General features: G+C 47.6%; 1 long non-coding RNA gene across 2 annotated transcripts; it reads left to right on the top strand.

Annotated features, from left to right (window-relative positions):
- The first annotated feature begins 778 nt into the window (after nt 1-778).
- LOC123166211 (uncharacterized) lies at nt 779-3234 on the top strand. 2 transcript variants are annotated; one of them, XR_006483395.1, is made up of 5 exons: nt 779-1191; nt 1806-2097; nt 2355-2454; nt 2631-2853; nt 2942-3234. It is a non-coding gene; the product is annotated as an uncharacterized lncRNA (long non-coding RNA). The 2 variants fall into 2 exon arrangements; XR_006483396.1 differs by lacking the exon at nt 779-1191 and adding an exon at nt 1199-1332.
- The last annotated feature ends 2415 nt before the right edge of the window (nt 3235-5649 follow it).

Here is a 5649-nt window from a genome sequence, read left to right as displayed (position 1 = left end):
CAACGACAGCACGGAGGGAGGAAACACCAAGAACTGGAGATAGACATGGACATGGATGTGGGTTTCGTCGTTGGCTTTGCGCGTGCCACGCACTATCTATCCAGCTGACTTGACCAGCAGCAGAGGCAGCTAGTACGTACGAAGCACTATACCATACCTAACTAAATTTGCAATCCAGTCGATGCCAACTGCTCCTGCGTACGTGCACAGCCACCTTTCGATCGAAGGCCAGAAACACGCACGTTATTTGTGGTCGTGGATACAATCGTGCCGCTGGGCGCTAGCTAGCCTTCGTGGACGGACAGCAGTACCACACCATGGGCTTGTCCGGGAGAGCTAGCTAGTGCCTAGTGGAACATGGTGCGTTGGTGTTGGTGGGTGCCCATCCCAACTCCGGAGTAGATGGATGGACGTGGATCGGTCGGATGAAGGTGCGGCGTCAGGTCTCGGCGTCGCGGCACAGTGCTGGCTTGCTCCTTTTTTCCTTTTCTTTGCGTGTGCATGGCAGGACGAGGATGAGTGGAGGCCATGGACGAGGATGGCAGCTTCCAGCGGCGAACCAGGGGCCACGTAGAGGGGAGGCCTATCCTTCCTTTTTTTTTTTCTCCTTTGGATGGAACGGGCACCAACACCATGACCATGCATCGTCACCTTTTTTAGTTTTCCTCGGGAGCGCGCACTACAAGGATACTCCCTATAAAGCAACAAATATTCTACAACGTTTTGACTATATGTTGCAAAATTCACAAGAGATACGCATATAAGCATTGTAGCATATGCGTTGCAGACTTGTAACAGGTGACCCCATTTTAGTACATAGATTGGAACCGGCCACAACTCCAAGTAAAGCCCCATGTAGCCTCTTGTCTAGCCCAGCCCAAGTTGGCTTTAAGGATAATCTTAGGTCGTTCCCAGTCCCCAGCCTCCCCTGTTCCTCTCCTAACCTCCCACGCCGGCCGCCGCCCCTCGTCAGTTGCCGCACATGAGCACTCCCCTGCGATCCTCTCTCCCGGCGTGCCGTCCCTCACCACTCCCCTGAGAACCTCTGTCCAGGCGCGCCGCCCCTCAACACTCCCCTGCGAACCTCCATCCAGGCGCGCCGTCCCTCATCTCCACTCCCCGGCGACCCTGCATCCCGGCACGCCATCCCTCGTCACTGCTCCCCTGCACGCGACCAACGGTGAATCCAAGGTACGACACGCCGCCCTTCTTCAACACTCCCCTATCACCCTGCATCCCGACGCGCTACCCGTCGTTACCGCTCCCCTGTGACCCTGCATCCCAGCGCGCTGCCCCTCGTCACCGCTCCCCTGCAACAACGGTGAATCCAACGTACGACCATGAACATGCTCAGATTCTCCTTTTGCCCAGCTGTATATCCTATCATTGATCGTGAAGAGCAGAGAGACCAAGGATGAGATTAATTCTGCTAGGGATCCAATTGCGAGATAATTACTATGGGAGATTCTGATTGTGTGACGACTTTCTTTGAAACATAAACGTGACGCATAGGCATGTGTTCTCACACAACAGGTCTCAAACAACCGGCTTAGCCCTCTTTTCATCGGATTAAGTTTGTTTCCATGTCTATTTTTGTTTTGTGGTGTTTAATTTCGTTTACAATTTGGGCATACTGAAAAAAGTCCAGAATTCCATGGCAAAAAAAAGAGTCGAGATTCATGCTATTGTAGTTATGGTTGATACACTAGAAGAAAATGAATTTGAACCTTCACACACTTTGTGAATTATCTGACTTTTATAAACAAGACTCCTAATCCATCTAAGCGCTGGCAAATGTTTTTCAGGTGGCTTATACAGCGTCAGTGGATATGGTGTCAACAAGAGGTTTATTGTGTTGTTTGGCAGTAGGTTTTATTGTTGTCCGTGTTCCTGCTCTTCGATTCAAACAATCTTCTCGATTATTGGATGACTCAAGAATTGAGTCCTGGTTGCACTTATGATGTGGGCTGATATGGTTGTGTGTGTAGCCCTGACCAAACTCTGGCCCCTCCAAAGTTAGGTGCAGGAGTTCAGGTTCATTCTTCATCAGTTTTAATGCCAAGGATTCATATTTGGATGATACTTCCTGATCAACGGGTGAGTTATTTGGTGCATACTATTAATGGATCAGCATTTGGATTGTTGGATTGTGATCTGGACATATTATTGAATCGGTCCAATATATAAAAATAGGAGTAAGCATAAGAGCATTGCCTACAGGTTTATATTCGATCAGAACATGCATATACACCATTTACACCAATTGCTTTCTTCATGCAATTATGCAACTGTTAACATTTCACTGATGTTGCAATATTATAAGGGAATTTAACTGAATTTAATCTACTTGTCAGATTTATGTCGATATTGTTTTTTAAGATGGAGCTACATAATTGTTCGTTGGTGATCGACCTCAATAATCTGGCGTTTCCAATATGTTGGTGTTTGATCGAGGTACAAACAGAATTTTGATTGTGTAGTTTCAGCAGCCTTACTTAGGACTATTCTCATTTCATCTTCCATATGGAGGGACTATAACAGCATTTATGAAAGTTTTGTAATTCCTTTACGAGTTCTTTCCTTTTGATCCATTGATAACTTTGATTCTCTCTAACATGCATGAACTAAAGTATTCTTGAAAAAGCCTGGAAAAGCATAACGGAGACATATCTCTTGCTACAGTTGTAAGTTGTGTTCTTAAATTTAAACTTGATGGTGTTGAACTTACAAATGAATTCTGGGAAGTGCATGTCGATATGGCACTTGTGAAGACTTGCCATTTGGTACGGAGTTGCAAACTGCATTACTCTCGGTAATGCAGACAAAACAAAGATTGCATGGCCTTCAACCTTTGTACGTGACTAATATCCTGCCTCTATCACTACTTGCATCATGTCAATGCATTCTGTGTTAACAATTCATTTTGTTTTTGTGTTTGTAGATTCAAAAGATAAATGGATGATTATATGGGTGCCTGGCAAGTATACTGCAATGAAGATGATGATGTTCCTGATCATGATGAGAAGATGGATGCTTAGAGTTTTAGTTAAGTTGTAGGGACGATGTTCTTCGGTTATGTTTTAGTTAAGTTGTACGGATGTTGATGGATGCTTTCAGTTTAACTTTTGCTGTCAGGAAAATAGTTGGATTATGCATCACATCTCGATGATGTTCCTCCTGTAATATCCACTATTGTAATCCAACATATTTATCTAATATATGATTTGTTCCTCCCATGAGTATATTATGTTATTTTTGTCCACTTGAAATAAATAATGATCACCATTGCATCGAGCATTAACTTAATTGTTAGCAATATAATTGTTAACTCTTCAAGCGTTGGAAATTCCTCATTGCCAAGCAATTAAGATTTTGGTTCCTGTACATTAAGCACCAACGTATAAAAGTGTTGTAGAAGTCCGTTTTATGTGTTGTAGTCTTGCAACGGTCCTTTTACCAACGAAAATATAAGCGTTGCATTACGCGCTAGCAATGCTGGATAAGGCTACGCATTCCAATCCGTTGGTAAAGACACTAGCAACGCATATATTGACTTTTAGATACGGAAAATTGCGTTGCTATAGTGGGGGTCATGTTGTAGTGGCGGGTGGAACCGTGGTGGTGGCGGGCAAGGCAAAGCGTGTGCTCGGACGCACGCACGTTGCTCTTCTCGACCATCTCGTTGCCGTTTAAAGGCAACAGTGCCACTACATGCATGCATGTAGGTGGATCCACCGTATATGTAGGGAGTGTCTGATTTTGATTACGTGTAGCCATTTTGGCCGTATTGCATCTGTCGATCGCTGGAGCCTGGCTGAAATGCAATCTCTATCTGCACTTCATTTAGTAGCCCACAAAACTCCAAGCTGCATTACAGCAGAAATACTAACATGGCGTCTGGTTGTAAACATGTACTCCTCAGATGCAACATCAGTTGTTTGGTTACATGCAAAACATGCATGTGCCAATCTTTTTTCGAGTGGTGAGGTACTGAGGCTACCACACAGTGATAAGCACAACACCAATGAACATGTACATGCATTAGGCGACTTTAACACACGTATATCAGACAACGGTCTAGCGAATCATGCATAATAGTATCACATGGACGACCACACATGAACAAACATGGCAGTAGAACACAAAACAACCACAAAACAGTTCAGGACCGACACGCCGACCAACAGACATTAATCTCTAATCATTGAAGGGTTGGGTTGTGCTTATCGCGCTTGACCACCACATCGGAGCAGGAAAGGTCGAACACAATCGTGTTCGAAGTCACGAAAATCACAACCTTAAAAGGTGAGCATGTAGCCAATCTTTAGCTGGGATGGCGAAGCCGTCCGCCCTTGATCAATGGCAAGCCTCCCGTTGACATCTCGAACCTTTACCCACCTATTGTAGCCGTTTTCTTATCCTAATGACGACCTTCGGAGGGATGGTGGTCATGTGCTTACGAAAACCATTAGAGATCAAAAGTAACGCCAATACATGTGTTAAAATTATCTTCCATAGGGTTGGACCTACGCTCTCATGGAAATAGCCGACATTCGTCGGCCTTCCTCGATGCCTCTTCGAGGCGCTGCCCTCTTCTACATCCTTGCCGACTATGACATGAGTGCACAGTGCTCAGTGTACTGCCTGTCGGGAAACGTAGTATAAAACAAAAAAAAAACACCCTACTATCACCCAGAAATTTTTTGAAGATTCATATAAGGTTTGGATCACGTCCGTGCGTTCGTTTTCCCTCCGCTGCAGGCCGCGGCGTGACCGGTCGATGGCCAGACGTACAAGATGTACTGCAGGAATGCATGCATGGTGGAGGGCGCGCGCACGACGACTAGTCTACTTGCGCGTCGCCGTATGCAGTGACGTCACCATACTACGTACGTACGTACGTGCTGTTCACTGATCAATGATGGATCGACACGTACAGGTGCATTCGGCCCGGCCCCAGGTGTGACTCGTCTGCGCCTGGCTATTCAGCGACACAGGATTTCCACTCTACGGATGGTGCCGCTTTTGCCCCGTTTTCATCCACGGAAGTAGCTAAGGCAGCTCTCGATCTTGACCAGCTAGCTCAGCCACGCACGGGTCCGATCGCCTCATCCATGCCGATCGACAACGACCGGCCGGGGACGGGCGTGGCGCGCGACCCCCACCTCCACGCCGATAAGACGGCGACCGGCCCCGTACGTCGCCCTCTCGCGCTCCGTATGGCTAGCCGGTACTGCTGGAACGTACGTCGAGACCCGGCGGGGCGATCTTTTCCACGGCGCCAACGCCATCCACCGCGGCGTACGGGCCACGGCAGATAGACGTGAGCATGCAGGTGATGGGCCCCTGTGCTGGCTCTCTCACTGCATGCAGCATGCCCGTCACCGATCCCTCCCTGGCGTAGGGATCGATCGGTTCTCCATTCACTGCGCGCTTTGTTATCCATCCACGAAGAAAGAAAGATAGCGGGAGAGGAATCGCGGCGGAGAGCGACGGCGTGCCGTAGCATCACGGCTATCGCGGAGGAGGAACGCGCGCGTTCGAGTAGTATCTTGCGCCGCATGCTGCTTTGAGCCTTTGCTTTCGCCCAAGGTCGGCAAAAGCAAATGGCCGGCTAGGGCCAAGCTAAGCCAAAACCCCAGGGGTAGT

Source organism: Triticum aestivum, chromosome 7D (genome assembly GCF_018294505.1).
Source record: "Triticum aestivum cultivar Chinese Spring chromosome 7D, IWGSC CS RefSeq v2.1, whole genome shotgun sequence".
Classification (NCBI taxonomy): Eukaryota; Viridiplantae; Streptophyta; class Magnoliopsida; order Poales; family Poaceae; genus Triticum; species Triticum aestivum.
The sequence above is the reverse complement of the archived record's forward strand: the minus strand, read 5'-3'. Positions and strand labels throughout refer to the sequence as shown.